Source organism: Sarcophilus harrisii, chromosome 3 (genome assembly GCF_902635505.1).
Source record: "Sarcophilus harrisii chromosome 3, mSarHar1.11, whole genome shotgun sequence".
Lineage (NCBI taxonomy): Eukaryota > Metazoa > Chordata > Mammalia > Dasyuromorphia > Dasyuridae > Sarcophilus > Sarcophilus harrisii.
The window spans coordinates 169,558,890-169,581,112 of NC_045428.1; the positions used below are offsets into that span (position 1 = coordinate 169,558,890).

At 35.2% G+C, this 22,223-nt stretch overlaps 1 protein-coding gene and 1 non-coding gene across 4 annotated transcripts in view; one reads left to right on the top strand and one right to left on the bottom strand.

The window, feature by feature from the left end:
• LIMS1 (LIM zinc finger domain containing 1) overlaps nucleotides 1–22,223 on the bottom strand; it is a 208,607-nt gene that overhangs the window by 92,178 nt on the left and 94,206 nt on the right. The window lies entirely within an intron of this gene.
• LOC111719999 lies at nucleotides 2,691–2,797 on the top strand. The gene has a single exon (XR_002769893.1). It is a non-coding gene; the product is annotated as a U6 spliceosomal RNA (small nuclear RNA).

Consider the following 22,223-nt stretch of genomic DNA (forward strand, 5'->3'; position numbering starts at 1 on the left):
TTCAGGCACAGGCCATTTATGATAACAACAAACAATCATATCTATAAGAAAGTATTCTCAAATCTCAGCTAAGGAACATCCAATTGAACAAAATTTTAAAAGAATGGTATATAGTCCGTGCGTTGGACTTAGTTGTTAATAGGAGTTAAACCAGATTTCACAAGAAAATGATATAACTTAACTTTTTGAATTATTCTGTAGTCACAACAAAGAGATACACAGCAAGTAGGAGTTAAGTATAACAAAGGAGAAGACAATAAAAATAATTAGTTAACAATAATTCCCTTCTAATCAAACAAAGATTATTACTGAGTAAGGTATTAAACAATCTACAGAATAAAGAAAAGAATTTGGCCTTAAAGTAAAATTTGGATAACATCTGAGCTGGTGAAGGATACAATATATTCATCCTTGGTGAGAAGAGCCACATTAAGAGAAAATACCATTTAATGGAAATAGAAATTATGTATAGAAGAATTGCACACATTTAACATATGTTGGATTACTTACCATCTAGAGGATGAGATAGGGAGAAGGGAAGAAAAAAATATTTGAAACACAAAATAAGGACATGAAAAGGCCTAATGCCATGTCCTAATTACTACTGTGAGGTAGTTAGCATTTAAAGAGATGGTGCTTATGCATATTTATAATCTCATTTGATCTTCCCAACAACTCCACAACAGTAGGTAATATTATCCCCATCTAACAGATGAAATGAGGGGTACAGGATGAGAGCAGCTAATTGATGTAGTGAACACAGGGCCTTGAGTTAGGAAGATCTGAGCAGTAAATAGTAGTTTGTGATCTTGGGCAAGTATCTTTGCTTGCCTCAGTTTCCTTGCCTGTGAAATGGGGATAATAGCACCTACTTTCCAGAGTAATTTTGAGAATCAAATGAGATAATCACTGTAAAGGACTTAGCATAGTGCCTGTCATATAATAGACACTACATAAATGATAGTGATGGTGATAAGGAGGAAGAGAAGGAGAAGGAGGATAGAACTTGTGAAGAGTCATACAGCTAAAAAGCATCTGAGGCAAGATTAGAACTCAGATTTCCTGATTTTAAATCCTGCACCCCATCTACCATGTTATCAAACTGCATTACTAACAAGCTATTTTTAATTATAGCTTCTTATTTGGTCTAGTTTCTATGATTTAATTGGGTTGGATACAGGAACTCTATCAATGAAGGTCTATCATTGTTCTGCAAATTAGTGTTGGAATGAAAGATTGACTTTCACAGTTATACTATGTGTAAAATAGGGAATTAAACCCCTGATGCCGGCTTTCTATCTGCTATCCAAATATTCCTTTCAGCAAAGCTCAAATTAGCTTGTTCCTCCCGCCTAATTACTTAGTTAATTATTTAACTTAATTATTTCCTGAACTCAATTAATTGAAGATGAAGTTACCCAGTATTGAAATACAGCATCTTGATGCCTCTTGTCCTTATTTGGGAAAGTGCACCTTGATCATCTTAGTTTTGCAACAGATGGCATTTTGGTCACATACTTCCCAACACCAAAGTTCAGCTTTCCAGGCCCCCTTATTCTTTCTTTCTACCTACTTTCTAATGAAAACAAGACACACATTTTATAAACTTCAAACCTTTTATTTCTTTCTCAGGTCTGAGATCTCTTCAGGAAATTTTTTACTATTTCTTTGTTTCTCTAAACATATTTTCAGAGGACTGTTGGGACTGAATGTGCATCACAACATAGTATCTTCATCTTTTTTTTGTTGTTTGCTTCCTTTTTGTTTTCTTTTTGATCTGATTTTTCTTATTCAGCATGATAATTGTGGGAATATGTCTAGAAGAAGTGCACACGTTTAACATTTATTGAATTACTTGCTGTCTAGGGGAGGGAGTGGGAGGAAGGGAGGGAGAAAAAATTTGGAACACAAGGTTTTATAAGAGTGAATGTTAAAAATGATCTTTGCATATATTTTAAAAATAAAAAAGTTATTATTAAAAAATAAATTCAAAAAATGAAGCTCTCCAATAAGGGGAGAAAAAGAAAAATTCAAAATAACAAAATAAATGATCGTTTATAGAGATTGTTTCTTCTCACCTCAGTTTTCTGTATAAGGGAATCAATTGAAAGGTTCAATTAACTTGTGGTTATATACAGAATAGATTAAAACTAAGATTTCTTGATATATTTTGAGGTCTTCCCAAAACATTGACTTGCAATCCTATCATATCTCCCCCATCTGCTATAGTAGCATTAACTGAGTTAAAATATAATGAGAGCTTTGCAGATTTTAATGCACTATATGTATGTTTAGCCATCATCATTTTTGTAGGGATTTTTGTTTAAGGCAGAGGCTGAATTGGATGATGTCTCTAAGATCTTCTTCAAATTCTATAACTCCACAGTTCCTTATCTAAGGCTTAGAATCATCCCCATTCCCAACCCCCATTCACCCCTTCTTCTTCTCATTCTCTCAAGTTTCTGTTTTTCTCTGTGTCTCTCTCTCTGCAGGTCTCTCTCTGTCTCTTTCTTGTCCCTTGAGTAGTTCCACAGACAGACCAGATAAGTAGATTGTAAATCAATGCCATTCCTATTTGGCACTTGCTTTTGCCCTTCCAAACTGACATTAGGTCCAGGCCTAAATGGAAATTTAGTGCCCATTTGCTTCTTCTCTTTTTCCTAACACATATTATAAATAAGTACATTTAATTGTTAACTTAGTCAGCATATAAATCAAAATTAGAATGATGCAACTAAGATTAGTATGGCATCTGCACAAGAATGACAACCAATTGTAAGAATTACTTTTCTTGTTTTCTCAATGAAGCAGAGGTAGGAGGGAGATAAAATGATTCTTCATTTGCAAACAAAATAAGATAAAATTAAAATAAGAGTGCATTCAGATTTTTTGTGTTATTTATTTAGGTTAAAGAAACAAAGACATTTTTGAACATTTCTGTCTAATGGAGAATTTTAATAATATGCATCTTTGACTAACTTTTTCATAATTATATAGAGTGAAAGAAAAGTAGTCAAACTGATGACCTTCAAATTAACGGAAATCTTGGTTTTTCTGGGGTCATCTGGTTGAATTTAGATAACCACACTTCATAGTTTCCTTGGAGGTTGTATCTGAATATTCACAAATGTTTCCAAGAATTCTAACTACCCAGGCCACATGTTGAGTCCTAAATTAATTGTCCTTTTCAAAGTGCTTCCATGGAAACTATAAAGATAATGCCACCTAAAAGCAGCAGCAGAAGCCACAGAGATGCACAATTTTGGAAAGCAGTGCTACTGATATGATACCAACAAGAATAATATCTAGCATTTATATGGCACACGAATGTTTTGGAGGGAGAGACTTGCAAATAGCTATTTTATTCATAGTCTTTGGGCAAATAATGCATTAAAGACAGAATCAGCAAAGAATATGAGATAAACATAAGAGCAAACTAACTGTTTTCTGGGTAGTAAGGCGCAGACAGGACAATCAGGACCCCAGATTTGGAGCCATTAAGGAATTCTTAGAGATCATCTAGTTCAGTCTCCTCTTTTTTACAAAAGAGTAAAATTGTGAGCCAGAGATCAAAGAGATCAAAGTATCAGAGCTGAAATCTGAACCCAAGACCTTAGACTCTAACATTCATCTAACATTTTTCCTATTTCACCACTCTTGCCTTCCCCCTCTAACAGCCTGCTGGGGCAGCTGAGTGATATAGTGGATAGAGCACTGGGCTTGGAATCAACAAGATTCAGTCATGAGTTCAAATCCATCCTTAGGAATTTACTAGTTGTGTAGTAACACACTGGACAAGTCCCTTAATCCTGGTTTGCCTCAGTTTCCTCATTGAAAAGGACTTAACAACAATAAGGACTTCTTTTCTTTCTTTTCTTTTATAACAGATTTTTATTTTTCCAAATTCATGCAAAGAGTTTTCAACATTCACCTTTGCAAAATCCTGTATTCCAAATTTTTTTTCCCTTCCTTCTCCCTTCCTCCCCTAGACAGCAAGCATATTCTATAAGTTAAACTATGTATGTTGTGCCACAGTTCTCTTTTAATTGTCCTCCTTCAGTTTCCCTAATTGGTCCTGCCTCAGTCTCCCTAATTGGTCCTGCCTCAATCTCCTTACTTGCAACCCCCCCCCCCCCCCCCCCCCCCCCCCCCCCCCCCCCCCCCCCCTTTTAATTGTCCTCCTTCAGTTTCCCTAATTGGTCCTGCCTCAGTCTCCCTAATTGGTCCTGCCTCAATCTCCTTACTTGCAACCCCCCCCCCCCCTCGGCCCTCCTCCCCCTTCCCCAGCCCCCTTTGGTTCATGAAGACTGATATAACTCAGGGCTATTTGCTCTAAGGTTATAAATTGTCAATGTGTAAATTCAGAAAGGGGGACTCCAGACTTTGTGTCTTAATTCCCAGTTGGTAAGAATTTAAGGCCCTCCCCCCCCCCACGCCCCAAACTGTCAGAACCGGATTTATGGTTCCTGCTTAGAGATTCCCCCTCACCAAAGTTTGGACTCCACCCCCTTGTCTTTGTTTAGCTACTGTGTATAAATATGTCACTGAGAACTCTCATTGGCTGCTGGCTGGATGCTGAATTCTTGGTGACGATAGTCTCATTCAACCCTGGGACCAAACCATGAATCCATTTGGTCCCAGTAAATCTCTCCTTTTCAAATAAAATATTAAAAACTCTCTAGTCTCTATCTTGTCTCAGTTTCTCTGCCATGACATGTGTAATTCTTCTAAACATATTTTTATATTCGACATGTTGTGCAAGAAAAATCAGATCAAAAGAGGAAAAAACATACACAAAGAGAAAAAACAAAGCAAACACCACAACCAAAAAAAAAAAAAAAAAAAAAAGGTGAAAATAATATGTTTTGATCCAAATGAATTCCCATAGTTCTCTCTCTGGATGTAGATGGCGCTTTCCATTACAAGTCTATTGGAATTGCCTTGAATCACTTCATTGTTGAAAAGAACCACATTCATCACAGTTTATTGTCACAATCTTGTTGCTGTGTATAACGTTCTTCTGGTTCTGCTCACTTCACTTAGCATCAGTTCATGTAAGTCTTTCCAGGCTTTTCTGCTATCAGCTTACTTATCATTTTTTATAGAATAATAATATTCCATTAACTTCATATACCATAACTGATGGGCATCCACACAATTTCCAGTGCTTTGCTACTACAAAAGGAGGTGTAACATATGCTTATACTTCTCTTCTGCATCCTTTAAAGGTGCAAACTTTTCCCACTTTTAAGTTGTGAAGCAATTAAAAAAATCCACCTTGGTAGAAGATCTAGAACAGAGATCTGACTTAGGAAAAATCATTATCAATAAAATAAATAAATAGATGAATAAACAACAAATAAATAACTCTTACAATTATCTCCATCTGTGATACTTCCACAATTACTTTTATTATATGATCAAATGACATAATATTTGTAAAAGTGCTTAGCACAGACCCTGGCATGTGGTTAGCACTAAATAAATGCTTGTTCTTTTCTTCTCCTTTTTCTAACATTTAGCTCCCTAGTGTGCGAAATGGTGAAGGGACAGAGCCCAGGACTTGAAGTCGGGAAGACTTGAGTTTGAATCTTGTCTCAGATAGTCCCTACCTGTATGACTCTCTTAATTATTCCATGCCTTGTTTCCTCATCTGTAAAATAGGAATTATAATAATGACTTAAATGTAAAGTGCTGTGAAAATCTTTAAGTATTATATAAATGCTAACTATTAATATCATATTTTATTACTTATGCTATTGAATATAGACTCATAAAATAGAAGGAAAGTATTTTTGAATTGGATAATTAAATTTAAATCAATTAAATTGAAGTGGATAATTAAAATTCTCAATGAAGGTGTTATCAGGAGTGTAGCACAAAAACATTAGTAGGATCAGATGGGGACTAATATTTCCGTAAACCAGGTTACTATTTATGTGGGAGATTGTAAAGCATGCTGTGGAGAGCACTAGACTTGGAATAAGGAAAACTTGGGTTAGAATTTAGCTTTTTTGCTAATTATTTTGCTCCTCTGAGCTCCACTCTATTAAATGGGAATAACAAGACCTGCACTACCTGTCTTACAGAGTTATTGTGAGGCTCAAGCAACATCATGAATGCAAGTGCAAGTGATCTGGAGTTTGTTTGTTTGTTTGTTTGTTTTTGCATGCTCTGCCTTTATTCCATACTTAAGCAATCCACAAAATCATCATAAGCCTCATAAGTCAAGGATCCTCCACTGTGATCTTATTCTATATTTCTTTTGTCCAACATGATAATTAACTACTAGTCACTAGTTAAAACACCTATTTTGTAATAATGGACCCTTAGGACACTGTCATATAGCCACTGAAAAAACTAGTCAGAGGATATGCTTTCTAAAAATTCTATTTGACAGTCTTAATGAAATATTCAACATTGAAATTTGCTCTCTGGTTCTTCTAGGGTCCTTACAATTTCAATCATTCTTAAAAGATCATAGTTTTTTAATTTTTTTAACTTTTCAAATGTTATTTTTGCCCCCATGTGGTTTATTAATTTTCAGAAAACTATCCCTTCAGAGATAATAATTTGAATTTCTCTTACTAACACACTCCTGGGTCAGATAATCCTTCATGAGGTTCCCTTTCTTTAAATATTAATTTCTCCTGCATGACTGTTTTTGAATTTTTTCCCCCAAATTCTTTCAAGAGATATTAATATTTACCACAAGAACCTGAGGAATTCTGGGTAGTCTGCTCAATTCCCAGGCACATATCTGGGGTCAACTAAGTTTCACAGAATTATAGATTTTGAAGGAGGCTTCAAAGGCCAATGATTCTAGCTGTTGCATTTTACTAATCAGGAAATTAAGGCACTGAGAAATTAAGTGACTTGCCCAGGGTCACATTCATCTAGTAATTAGCTTATACAGGATCTGAACAGGTCTTCCCGATTTCAAGTCTAGTGTTCTGCCCATTTCTCTAAACTACCTTTCCATAACTATTACCATAGAAATGACTCCTCTGAGAATGGGTCAAGCCCACATTACAAATGTAATGGAATATTATTGTAACTTAGGAAATGAATATTAACAATTCTGAAGCTAAAATGCATTAAATCTAGGAAAAAGTTAAGGAGAATCAGGAGAACAATTTACTTGAATATGATAGAGTAAATAAAAACAATCTTACAGGGAAGCCAATTTCTGACTATTTGTAATGACCAGTCGACTCTGGAGAATAAATGATCAATGTAATATATGAGATTTCTGTAGGATTTTAAAGTTCATAAGATAATTTACATATGTTATCTCAACTTGATCTTCCTGACAACACTGGGAGGTAGGTGATATTACCATCCCCATTTTGTAACTGAAGAAACAGACTCAAGAAGGTTCAATTATTTCCCCAGCATGATATTGGTGATAATGGTCCCCAGGTCTTCCTGACATTATTTACTATAATATGCTACCTCTGGCTCTACAGCTGCTAGACTGACATTTCTAAAATACAGATCTGGCAAGGTCTCAGTTTCCCCATTTGTTAAATAAGGGGGAGAAACTATTTGTTTTTTGAAGTTACTTCCAATGACTTTTTTTTTTTTTTTTTTTTTTTATCATTCCTTTTTAACCTTTAGGACAAAATACAAACTCTTCATTTGACATTTACAATCCTTCACATTATAACTCTAGCCTCTCCTCCCAGGTTGATTACTGCTTATTATATACTATAAATTCAAACCCAAATGACTTGTTTGCTGGCCTCCTACATAAAAGTCTCTCTTATCTCCAAACTTTTGCCAAAGCCCTCCCAGATACTTGGAATTCCTTCTCTCCTCACCTCTACCTTTCAGAATCTCTTAACTCCCTTCAAGAGTCAATCTAGAGAGTATCTCCATTATTGGTGTTATTCAGTGAATTTTAATCACTTCTAATTTTTCATTTGAGATATTGCCACTTCCTTTTCCAGTTCATTTTACAGATGAGGAAACTGAGATAAACAGAGTTAAGTAACTTGCCCAGAGTCACATAGCTAATAAATGTCTAAGGCTAAATTTGAATTCAGGAAGATGAACTTTGCTGACTCCAGGCCTGGCACTCTAAACACTATACTACCCAGTTGTTACTAGATAAATTCTTACTTCCAATTTTACTGGTTACTTTTGTAAATTATACTTTGTATATGTAAAGTATGTGCTTTTGTATATATTCATATATAGGTATATATGTGTATGTACACACACACACATACACACACACACACTGCTTTGTATTTACTTATGAGAGCTGGGAAGTTTACATGCTTTACAATTTTTTAGACTTCGTATCATTTCTCTGATGCCCCTACATAGAAGGGCATCTTAAAATGTTTGTTTCATTAAATATTTTCCCCCTCTCGGTTTAGAAAAAGAGAAAAAGAAATCTATGGATGCAACAGATTGTCAGGAATGAGTCTTATGAGCTTCTTGGAGGCATTTCATTAGTGTTCAGTACATAGTCTGCTTGGCACATAGTAAATGCTGAATAAGTGGTTACTGATTTACAGCTGGTTGATCTTATTTAATTGTTGGGCTTTTTTTCTTCTATGATACAAGAGAGAGTTCATTGAGAGGAGATACACAGGGAAAGGAATGTGATATACAAACAAAAAGCATGAATAAGCCTTTTTTAAAAAATAAACCTCGACAAAGGTGGGGAAGAGTGTATAAATTATTCAGTGGAAGAAAACTGAATCAGAAAGTATTAGAAGTAAGCTGTTGGTAAAGGATAAAGATCAGAATGAAACATATCTGAGTCTGAGAGATTAAAAAAAAAATCTCAGTTATAAGACTAATAACAATGGCAACTCAAGGGGTAGGCTGGGTTCCCGCCAAATTCAGTTGGAACAGTTGAATAAACAACCTTTCATAGCCTAAGCTTAAAATTCAGGAGTAAATATTTAGCACAAACAAGGAACAGAAAAGGCCAGTAAAGAAGCATTTGACTAGATCTACATGTGAAATTACTCACCAGCCTCTTTCAGAACAATACCTAGGGATTTCTCTAATTTCATTGTATAAATGGAGATTTTTTTTTTAAATAGTATTTTATTTTTCCAACTACATGCAAAGATAGTTTTCAACCTTCATTTTTGTAAAACTTTGTGTTTCCCTCCCTCCCTTAAAAAAAAGGTGAAAATACTATGCTTCGATCCACATTCAGGCTCCCTAGTTCTCTCTCTGGATATGGATGACATTTTCCATGCCAAGTCTGTTGGAATGGCTTCAAATCACAGCATTGCTGAAAAGAGCCAAGTCCATCAGAGCTGATCATCACATAATCTTATTAATGTGTACAATGTTCTCAATTCTGCTCAAGAAATGGAGCCCAGGCCAAAGGAAAACAAGTCCCATAACTACATTGCAATGGACTCCAAGGAGATAAGTTAGGCTGAATCAGTACATCTTGCCTCCTACCTTTGCCCCATCCTTAAGACACACTTATTCACAGAAGATTTCATACAATCTGCATTTACAATTTCCTGTTTCTCCCATGACTTCACCTCACTGATACTTGATAATTGGGTTCTAAGGCTTCCCTTCACTGCGGAGGGCATCACTGGAAATCCAGAGCCAAAGCAAAATAAAGAACAGAACATTTATGGAATTAAACACCTGCTATGTGCCAGATACCGTGCTATGTACTTTACAAATATCTCATTTTATCTTCATGATAATTCTGGGAAGTAAGTATTACTACTATTGCTATTTTATGGTGGAGGAAACCGAGGATAATTGAGGGACCTGCCCAAGGTTACACAATAAGGTAAATTTCTGAGCCTGGATTTGAACAAAAGTCTACTTGACTGCAGGACCAGCACTCCAATTACTTAGCGTATTCTTCTGCTTTTATGTTTTATACCTGGGAGGAAAAAAAAAAAACTACTCTTAAAAGATTCATTCCTAATTTTTGAAGTATGGATTTATCTTTGATCATTTCTTTTGCCCTTCAGCTTCAAACACAAGCACAGAGTTTCAAATTAATTCTAAGCTGTTGATTTGATAGGTAGATAGGTCAGAAATCAGGCTACCAGATGTTCTTTCTGTTAAATAGCCATGAAGTGCAATGGAAAGAGAGCTGGCCAAAAGATCTAAGATAAAATTCCCTCTGTAACACTTCCTCCTTATAGGGCCATAAGCAATTCACCTGGTTTTTTCCTTCTGTAAAATGACTAGCTGTCTTTCAACAACCCTTGAATCTCTACATCTATGATGCTCTGATTCTGTTGGTCAGTTGTTTCAGTTGAGTCCGACTCTTTGTGACCCCATTTGGGGTTTTCTTGGCAAAGATTCTGCAATGATTTTCTTTTCCAGCTCATTTTACAGATGAGGAAACTGAGGCAAACAGGATGAAGTGATTGCCCAGGATCACAAAGCTGGTAAGCATCTGAGACCAGATTTGAACTTGGGAAGATGAGAATCCCTGATTCCAAGTCTATTGCACCATCCACTGTGCCATCTAGCTGCCCTCTGATCCTAAGTACTCTCAACGTAGGCGGGAATCAGCTGCCAGAAGTCTTGGCTTTAATTTGCTATACTGTTATCATGACTACTTACCAACAGAGAATATGGGGTCAAGAGAACAGCAACTTTAGTTCTGTTTTTTTGCCTGGATTGAAAACAAGGGAACTATTTAGTGGCATTTGTAAGGATCCTGGTTTTGCAGCTAAGTTCTCTCCCCCCAACCCAGCCCAAACCCCAAATCTAATTAATTCTTGTTTAAATATGCTTCAGTACAGCTACCAGATGGTAGCATCCCAGGCACGAAACCAGCCCAGAACCAACAGGCTCCATTTGGCAGGCTGAGAAGAAAAGTTCCCAAATTCCATAATGTTAAAACATTCATCTAACCCTCCATTGAAATATTGCTCAAATAGGAATAAGTTGACTGGATGGGGAAAAAAAAAGTAGATCCTTAGAGATGAGTATCTTTTCTGTTAGTCTGACCATCTAAACAGAATATTGTATAAAGATGTATGTACTTCACGAAAGATTCATTTCAAGAGATAATCCAAAAAAGTACAGGCAGTGAAAGCTTTTTATCAAAGCGGACAGCTAGGTTGATCAATGGATAGAGTACTGGGCCTGGAGTTAGGAAAATTCCTCTTCCTGACTTCAGATCTGGCTTCAGACACTTACTAGCTATGGGACCCTGGAAAAGTCACTTATCCCAGTTTGCCTCAGTTTTCTCAATCTGTAAAATGAGAAGGAAAACTATGAATCACTCCATTATCTTAATCTAACAAAGAGTCAGATATAACTAAACAACAAAAACAGAAGAAAAACCATCAGCTTTCATTATCCATGTCAATGTTCCTATGAGTACAGAAGATTTTAAAGGGAAATAAACATTTATTAAGTGTCTCCTATGAATCAGGTACTATGTTGTATGCTTTACAAATATTATCTTTTTTTTCCTCTCAACCATCTGGGAAGTTAAGTGCTATTATAATCCCCATTTTATAGTTGAAGAAAATAAGGCAGACAGAGCTAATATTGTTAAATGAGTTGCCCAGGATCACACAGCTATTACATGCCTAAGGCTGGATTTGAACTTGGGTTTTCCTTATTCCAAGCAGCAGTTCACTATCCACTTTACCACCACCTCATAAATAAAATAAAAATGCAAGATTACCTCCCCCAAATATCAAATCTTCCTCAAATACCTACTGGCAGGAATATTCTTATTTTGTTTTATTATTTTGGCAAGACAATTGAGGATCACACAGCTACTAAATGTTAAGTGTATGAAGCCATATTTGAACTCAGGTCCTCCTTTCTCCAGGGCTGGTGCTTTATCCACTGTATTATCTAGCTGCCCCAAAATTCTTATTAAAAAGAGAAAGCTATGACTCATTGCAGTCGAGTAAGAGGTATACATGATTACCCCCACTCTCTCTCTCCCAATTTTCCTCCTCCCAAAATATCGTAGTTCCTAAGCAAAATTCTGAAGATTTGCTTTCTGTTTCTAGACTTGCTCCAGGTCCCTTCCATCCTCTGTTCTCTCTTTCTGTCTTGGACCTGACACTTTCTCAATAAGTACCCTAACGGCCCAGGGCACCGTACCAATACTACAATCCATCCCTTCAAAGATTATATGTCTGGTTCAGTTCTTTCCACTGTGCTAAATAACTACCAGACTGGTTTGATAAACTATCTTCACTAAGGTGGAAATGGCTTGTACTACTCCTGGACAACTCTCAAGATTTATTAATTTATATCAAAGAAGTAATAAGGGAATTTTACCCACTGAGAATGATAAAAGGTCTGGGTACTTTCCATGACAGACTCATAGAAGTACGCTTATTCAATGGATAATTTGTGCATGAATTCATTCAGGAATTAACTGTGAATCTAATTCAAAAGAAATTTGTATTCAGTACTAGAAAAGAATTAACCAAAACCCAGATAATTAATTTAGTGAACCTTCTATCTAATAGCCCTCTCTGTTCTCCTTGATAAAAGTTCTAAGGACGTTATGATAAAAAAAAATTATTACAATCTATGTTCTTAATTATTTTCTTCAAAATTACATTATCTTTATTATTCTGTTTCACCATATATGTAGAATATAAACTTTGAACAGCTTATAATCATCACTAACAGCTTACATGAATAAGTGGTAAAATATCACCCAAGTGGTTCTGAATCCAACTATAATTGCTGAGTAATTAGTTTTTTTGTATGCTGAATGGTATCAGGAAGGAGAAAGTATTTAATCACTGATAGAAAAATCCCAAATCACCTTTTTTTTGTCTGAAGTATTTGGATTTGTAATTTGATGAGTATTTAATGTGTTTGTATAATTGAAATAAATATTTGTTGCCTAGTCTTCACAAATCAGCTTGTCCAGATCTAAGAAATTAGACCTTTTCCAGATCTCCTTCTATAGTAGTGTGGTATCTCCTCACTTGGCATTTTGTTACCTTTTACTATTATTCATTTTATTATTATTCACTTCTCCACTTGGGCTGAAAAACTCTTAAGGAGTTTTTTAAGACTTCTTTATGTGTATCTTACATAATAGGGAGAGGTCTAGATAATGATGATAATAATAATTACTAGGATTTATAGAGTAACTATTGTATCCTGGGTGCTATGCACTTTACAAATATTTATTACATTTGATACTCACAATAACCCTGGTAGGTAGATGCTATAATTATCCCCATTTTACAGTTGAGGAAATTGAGGTAAGCAGAAATTAAGTTCACATAGCTATTTAGTTGTCTAAGGCAAGATTTGACCCCAGGTCTTACTAACTTCCTAACTTTCAGGTTTTATCTATTCTACTTCCTAAGAGGTAGAGAAACAGTAGGGGAAGGCATGGAGGAAGAATAAGAAGAAAAAGTGAAGGGCAGGACCAGCATGGAAATAACAGTTATCTTCTAGTATTTGAAGGGCTGTAGTAGTAAAGAGTATTAGTAAGAGAACTAGACATGGGCTGCTTGACCCCAGGTGAGAAGTAGAAGCAATTTTTTTTTTAAAGGTAAATAGCATAAGTTTCACATGATTGCATAAGTATAATCTTTATCAAATGGCTTACTGTCTTAGGGAGGGAGGTAGGGGAGGAAGAAGGGATAAAATCTATAAATCAAAATTAAAAATAAAGAATGTTAAAAGTTAATATTAACTAGAAAATTTTTGAAAGCAGATTTTGATATGAGGTGATTCAAGGTAATCCCAATAGAGCTGTGATAGAAAAAGCCATTCACATTCAGAGAGAGAGAACTATGGAGACTGAATGTGGATCTAACTATAGTAATTTTTCACCTTTTTTGGTGGTGGGATTTGCTTGATTTTTTTTCCCTTTCTCATGTGTTTTTTTTCCCCCATTTGAACTGATTTTTCTTGCACAGAATGACAAATATAGAAATATGTTTAGAAGAATTGCACATTTTTAACATATATTGGATTATTTGCTTTCTAGGAGAGGGGGAAGGAAGAGGAAGGGAGAAAAATTTGGAACACAAGGTTTTGCAAGGGTGAATGTTGAAAACGATCTTTGCATGTATTTGGAAAAATAAAAAGCTATCATAAAAATGGGGAAAAAAGAAAGCAGATGTTGAGCAAATAATATGCAAGGAAAACAAACCCACTTTATTGACCATGATTAGGAAGCAGATATTAAAATATATACCCTATATGCTTTCTCATCAAGAGTACTAAGACATCAAACATACAGTTCACAGGTCACATGAGGCCCTAAGTAAGGCTTTAACCAGATTAAATTGAAGTTCCTATCTTATTTTAATGAGTTGGTGAATAAATATATACACACACATACATGTATATATAAACATGTGTTTCTGAGTCAATATGTGGCCTTCAGAAAGTCTTATAAATATTTAATGGCCTCCATTTTCCTTTGAATTTGATGCCATTGGCCTTCCTTCATTGAAATCAGGTTGAAAAAATCATATATCCCGTACACAAATAACTGATTTATAATACAATGAAATATGGAAACACTGATTCTGAAACATAATATTTGATCATTTAGAAGTAAACTCAATGGATGTTTGCTAGTTGTATGATCTTAAACAAGTGGGACTCAGTCTGCCCATCAGTAAGATGAAGGAAGGGATTGAAATAGATGATCTTGGTGGTCCTTTCCAATGACTTTGGCATCTTATAAATGTCTAAGGAATATATTATCCTGTATCTCACAATGATGCTAATGATCCATAAAAGTAGAGTGGGAAGGAGGGAAAAGAAGAGGAGGAAGAGGGAGAAAGAGAGAAGTTCCCAAACTAGAGGTTAAAAAACTAATTTATTTATTTATTGCTAATTGAAAACAGATTAATACTAAAAGTTCTTCAATGTTATTGGAAACACTGCCCTCTAGTGACCACCATTGTTATATCTGCAGTATTTTTTCAGGAAATTAAATTACCTAAGGGGTGCCACAATATTTTAATTGGGTCCATTTTTGTTTAAAATTTAGACTCTAAGTACTCTAAACTATTCCAAATGGCTGGTGATATTTTTTTTACATTCTCTATTATGGTAGAGTGGAAAAAGAACGGATTCTGGAGCTGGAGGATCTGGTTTTACATCCGAACTCCGTTGTTCAATCATGTCCCATTTGGAGTTTTCTTGACAAAGATACTGGAATGGCTTGCTATTTTCTTCCTCAGCTTATTTTGCAAATGTGGAACTGAGGTAAATAGGATTAAATGACTTGTCTAGGGTCACACAGCCAGTAACTGTTTAAGGTTGGATCTGAACTCGGGTCTTCTCAACTTCAGTTAGGTATTGATTAACATGAAGAATAAATTCCCTGAAGTGGTTGCATGTAATCTAATTGATATTATAAGAGGTTATAATTATATACCATGCGATCCTGACTAAGTTACCCTTTCTGAGTCTATTTCCTCTTCCATAAAATGAAAGACTGGACTTAAATTCTAGAGTCCATCCTTTCCAATTCATAATCAGTGATCCTGTATATCCCAATACCCAAGAGTTACCATCATGCATATATAACCATATTAAAATAGTCAATGAATAGGAAATCTATCTCTTTTGGACCTGGCTCTTTTCAATAATGAGAATCTTCTTCAAGGCAATTCCACTAGATTTGGAATGGAAAATGCCATTTGCATCCAGAGAGAAAAATATGGAGATTAAATATAGATCAAGGCATAGTATTTTCACCTTTCTGTTGTTATTTGTATTTTTTCCTTTCTCATGTTCCCCCCCCCCCCTTTTGATCAGATTTTTCTTGCACAGCCTGATAAATATAGAAAAAGGTTTAGAAGAATTACACATGTTTAACCTATATCAGACTGCTTACTGTCTTGGGAAAGGGGGAAGAAAGGGAGAAAAATCTGAAACACAAGATTTTGCAAAGGTGAATGTTGAAAAATATCTTTGCATATAGTTGGAAAAATAAAATACTATAAACTAAAAAAAAAAAAGAAAATCTACATCTCACCAAAACTAAACCAAGACGAATTAAGATAAAAGAGATTATTTTAATCCTATAGGGATCATTTTTAGATTTTATTTCTTCATGTTTTCATATGTAAGTCATAGTTAGTCACCAAATTACTCTAAAACTCTCATTCATCTCCTCTTTACTTCACTCTAGACTCTCTCTCCATTTTATTGTAATTCAGTATCACCACACCCCAAATGGCTTCCCCCTTCTATCATACTACCCAAACTCTAGCTGGTGGAAGTTTCTCAATTTCCCTAAATTTACTTCTGTGAAATGTAATATCCTTTTGTTTCTTGGTTCAACCACATAACAGATTAAAACTGAGATCATGTAGTAAGAAAGAATGGTAGCTGTGGAGTCAGAGAGAATCTGAATTCACTTATCTGGGCCTAGTTTTCTCATCTGTAAAATGAAAAGGTTGGACTAAACTAAGGTCCCTTCAAACGCTAGAACAATTATCCTATGTTTTTATTAAATAAATACTAGACAAGGGTGTTAAAACAGCGTCCATATCTCAACATCCACATTCTCTTGGTTATTCTGAGTTTTTTTAAACAAATAGTTGTGGGTCCTGTTCATAATTCCTCTAAGACACAAACCTATGGACTAACAAATGGTAGGATGAAAGAAGCCAGTTTTTTAAAGGATGCTTGACTAGATTGTTTTTATTGTCAGTAAAATTCACAGAAAAGCAAAACATTAAGACAGTTTGAGGCAGGTTGGTTACTCTCAACCTGGTTTACCAGGAACTTGAACTGAGCTTTAAAGGAATTAGAACTCAGTTTCTCTGACTCCAAATACAATCCTCTTTCCACTCTGCCAAGTTTTCTCCCTATTAATGTCCCTTTAGGGATATCATTTTAAAAGGAATCCTGGTATGATTGCAAAAGGGGATGTTAAAATGTTCCATTAGCCATTCTTAGTCACAGTCATCTGGCACTTCAGTTAATTATAACTGAAGGAAAGAAAGCATGTAGTTAGGAGTCAAATTCCTATCCATTCAAAGTGAAACTGTGGAAATAAGTTCAAGGAACTCACTTTAAAACTAATTTTGAAGTAAATACACATTTAAATTGTTCTTTACCAATTTATTACAGATATTATTTAAAACAAATCCCTTTAATTTTTCCCCTTAAAAATTCAAAATCATTAACAATCCATTAGGAATGAAAAAACAATACAGAATAATTCAAATATACAATAAACAGAGTAATCTTTGGCAGACAGGGATAGGGAACTTAAGAAAATTAAATCATGAGTCAAAGACCACAAAAGTAAATTCAATACCACCCAAATACAAATTTAAAATAAAGTGAGAGGGTTTTTTTTTTTAAATGAAATCTCTCTCTCTCTCTCTCTCTCTCTCTCTCTCTCTCTCTCTCTCTCTCTCTCTCTCTCTCTCTCTCCCTTCCTCCTTCCCTTCCTTCCTCTCTCTCTCTCTTTCCCTCTTTCTCTCTCTCTTTCTCTCCCTCCCTCCCTTCTCCTTTTCTCCTTCTTCCTCTCTCCCTTTCTCCCCAACTCTTATTATTTTAATGTAATAGGGAACTCCCAATGAGAAAATCCTCCTCTATGAATGCAGATCAGCACCTGTTCGGAAACTTATATTCTCAGAAACAAGAGAAAGAAACATATAATACTCAATTCACTTGTTCAAGGAAAATAGAAATAAAACTTTAATATATAAGTATAATAAATGCTACATTCTCTTTCTTAATTGTGGGTAATTAAATGATACAAAAGATGAAAGGAAAAGAAAAGTGGATAATGAAGGTGGGAAAGAGAATACAGGAGGACTTGATAGGGGAAATAAAAGAAAAAAGGAAAACAAATTCATTTCATCTTTAGTTCCTAAGGATTCAGTTATCATCTCTATGCAGATGACTTCCAGATCTTTAAATTTAGTCCAACTCAGAGATCTAGTTCAATATCACCAACTACCTTTTAAAAATTCTGACCTGACTATATCTATATCTATATCTATCTCTCTACCTATCTATATATACCAATCACCAACTGCAGATATATTTCAAGCTCAACTTATATAAAGCTCATTATCAGTCCCCCTCAGAGCCATCTCCTTTATTTCCCCATTTCTAGTTTCATCATCCTCCATCAACCTCAACCTGTTTTATAACTTGCAGTCATTCTTCACACTTTACTCTCCATCATTCTCTATATCTAAATTACCAGGGCTTGTTGATTCAGCCTTTACAATACCTCTTGGATCTGTCTTCTCTCCACTCGTACTATCACCATGACTCTTGTTCATACTCTAATCATTTTTCAACCAGATTATTGTAATAGTCTCAAAATAGGTCTCCCTGTTTCATATTTCTTCCCTCTTCCATTCATTCTCCACTAAAGTCCTAAATTAAGATTCCTAAAGCAAAGGATCCATTGATCAAGAAACTAGGACAAAATACAAACTCACCTGTTTGGCATTTAGACCCCTTCAGATCACTGACTGAACATTATTCTCCTTCACATATTCTGTGAAGCCAATTGGATTACTTTCTGTTCCTTATATACAATATTCTTTCTTGGCTTTGTGCCCTATGCCTTATTTCAGGAATGCATTCTCTCCTCATCTTGAACCCTTAAAATCTCTAGTTTCATAGATCAATCCTGTTACCACTCTACATCTAGGATAAAATACAAACTCCTGTTTGGCATTTAATGCTTTTTACAACCAGGTTCTTACTTCATTTGACACATTATTCCTAATCTCCAGTTAAATTGGCTTTCTTGTTGTTCCTCACAAACTATATTCCATCTCCTAAACTCTGTGCATTGGAATTGGCAGACTCTAAATATACTTAAAATGCATTTCCACTCAGTTTCCAGTTCCTTGCCACTACAAAAAAGGCTACTACAAACATTTTTACACAAATGGCTCCAATAGAGACATTGCTGGATAAAAGGATATTTACACAGTTGGATAGCCCTTGGAGCACAGTTACTGGAATAATTTAGATGTGGGGTCTGCATTAGTGATGGCACTGTCAGAGGAAAAAAGGGGTACATATAAGAAAGAAGTTATAAAAATAAAACCAATTCAAACTCGTCTAGAGGAACTTCCATGAACTGATGCTAAGTGAAGTGAGTAGAACCAAGAGAACATTATGCACAGCAACAAGATTATATGATACTCAATTCTGATGGATGTGGCTTTTTTCAACATCGAGGTGATTCAGTCCAATTCCAATAGACTTATGAAAGAGAGAGCCATCTACATTCAGAAAGAGGATGGTGGGGACTAAATGTGGATCACAGCATAGTTTTTTGTTTTTTATTTTTACCTTTTGTTGTTGTTTCCTTGCTTTTTTGTTTTCTTCCTCATTTTTTTTCCTTTTTGATCTGATTTTTCTTGCACAGCATGATAATTGTGGAAATTACAGAGGAACTGCACATGTTTAACATCTATTGAATTACTTACTGTCTATAGGAGGTGATAGGGAGAAAGGAGGGAGAAAAATTTGTGGGAGGAAGGAGGAAGAAAAATTTGTAACACAAGGTTTTACAAAGGTGAATGTTGAAAACTATCTTTGCATATATTTTGAAAATAAAAACTATTATTTTAAAAAAATTAAATTAAATTAAAAAATGAAATCAACAGGCCTTGATATCCAGCTTGGATATGGGAGGTAAGATATAGTGAGGTGTCCAGGATTATTGCTGTGAGCCTGAGAGATTGGGAGGTAGATGTTGTTTTCTTTGGTACCTCTTTTGAAGATAGGAGGAAAAGAAGGCTTAGGAGGAAAGAAAATGAGTTCAATTTTGGATATAGAGAGTTTAAGGTATCTACGGGACATTTACTTCAAGATGTCTGAAAGGTAATTAGAGATGTGAGATGGAGGAGGCAAAAAAGTTGGGCTAAGAAAGGTAGATTTAAGATTTATCAGTTTAAAGATGTCACTCTAACAAGTGGAATAGTATAGAAGGAGAAGAGATCCTAAAATAGAACCCTGAGGGAAATCTATTGCCTAGAGGGCATGATTTGGAGATGATTTAGCAAAGGAGTCAGAAAAGGAGCAGTCATATAGGTAAAAGGGAAAGCAAAAGAGAATGACATTCCAAAAACCTTGGAAAAAAAGAGAGTATCAAGGAGGGAGTGATCAACAATGCTGAAGTCTATAAAAAGGTAAAGGAGAAGGAAGACTGAGGTTTGCTTGGTATCTTGGGGATTTGGCAACTAAGAGATCACTAGTAGCTCAATTTCAAGTTTAGCTCTTATTGTTCTGCTTACCAATTGTGAGATTCATGAGAAGTGACTATATAAACATCTATAAAACATTTATCTACCTATCATTCAATCTATAAGCATTTATTAAGTGCTCATGATCCAGGCACTATATGTATCAGATGTCAGAAATAGAAAAGACAAAAATGAAAAGTCACTGCCTTCAGAGAGCTTCACTTCATAAGCTTGCTAAGCTTGGAAAAAGAAGCATTAAGTGGCACCCAAATGGGGGTAAGCTTCTTTTATCTCTGGAAGAAAAAGAATTACAAGGAAAGAATTCAATACAGCCTTCAAGGTAACGAAGGATTGGAAAAAATGACTCAAGATATCAGACATAAGATCACAGAAACAGCTGGACTGGAAGTCAAACTGAGGCCACCATTTATCATGCATCTCTGACAGCTGGATTTTATGAAAATTCCCATATATAGTAGCTGTTCTGTATCATTTCCTCAAATGCACATTAAGCTTTTCCATCTGAGAAAGACATTAAGCCTTTGGGAAGGAGATAATTTGGCATCTGTTTCCGTGTACATTAAAGATAGTGCTATTTCCATGCTTAATCCTTTGCAGATTTGTCACTCAAGAGACCAGGACATGTCATTTCCCCCAAATATATATGCAAAGGGAGATAAAAGCTAAATTAACTTCATGAGCCTTTGACTCTACAAATAATAATCTAAGAATAACACTTAAAACGGGAACTTTTCCACCAAGTTTCTGTAGTTTTTATAGATTTAGCACTGGAATAGACGGACAATGGACCTTCCTTGGAAGTTATACCCTTCATTTTAGAGAGGGGTGGAACTGAAGGCTTGGGGAAAAAACTTAAGTCAAGGCCACATAGTAAGGATCAGAAACAGGGTTTGAATCCCGGTCCCCCTAACTTAAAGCTAGTGCTCTTCTTACTAAAACTTCTTTGACTATTACCCTCTCAATTTGTCTTTAGAATAGAGTTTGTTGTTCAGTCATTTCAATTGTGTCTTACTATTCATGACCTTATTTGGTGTTTTCTTGGCTAAGATACAGGAGTAGTCAGACATTTCCTTCTATGACTAATTTTACAGATGAGGAAACTGAGGCAAATAGGGGTTAAGTGACTTGTCTAGGGTCACACAGCTAATAAGTTCTGAGGACAGATCTGGACTGAACCCACAACAGTAAATCTTCCTGCCTCCAGGCCTAGCATTCTATCTACTACACCGCATAGTTTCTCATAAAAAGTGTAGGAGATATATAATTAAAAGATATTTAAATGGTTTTTCATAGCTGCCTTATTAGCTTTAACAAAAACAAGATTGTGATTATGTACAATATTAGAAGAAAGAAGAAATATTTCTATAAAACCTACTATTTGTTTTGTGCTAAGAGCTTTTCATAACATTGTATACAGCAACAATAAGATTATACGATGAGCAATTCTGAGAGATGTGGGCTTTTTTCAACAATGAGGTGATTCAGGCCAGTTCCAATGTTGAGAGATGGAGAGAGCCATTTGTACACAGAGGGAGGCCTGTGGAGACTGAGTGTGGATCACAACATAGTATTCTCACTTTTTGTTTTTGTTTGCTTTTTCATTTTTTTTTTCTTTTTTGACCTGATTTTTATTGTGCAGCATGATAATTTTGGAAATATGTTTAGAAGAACTGCATCTGTTTAAAATATATTGGATTATCTGTCTTCTAGGGGAGGAGGTGGGAGGAAAGGAAGGAAAAAATTTGCACCAAGGTTTTGTAAGGATGAAAGTTGAAAACTATCTATGCATAAAATGAAATAAATTGAAAATAAAAAGCTTTAAAAAGAAAAAAAAATTATCTTATTTGATTCTCACAACAACTCTGAAAGCTAGGTGCTATTATTATCTCCACTTTACAGTTGAGGAAACTCAGACAAACAGAAGTCTGACAGCTAGTAAGTGTCTGAGACCAAATCTGAATTTAGATCTTCCTGACTCCAGGTCCAGCATTTTAAAAACATCTTAGTCTTTTTCTCCTTCCTTCCTGATTTTCTTTTTTC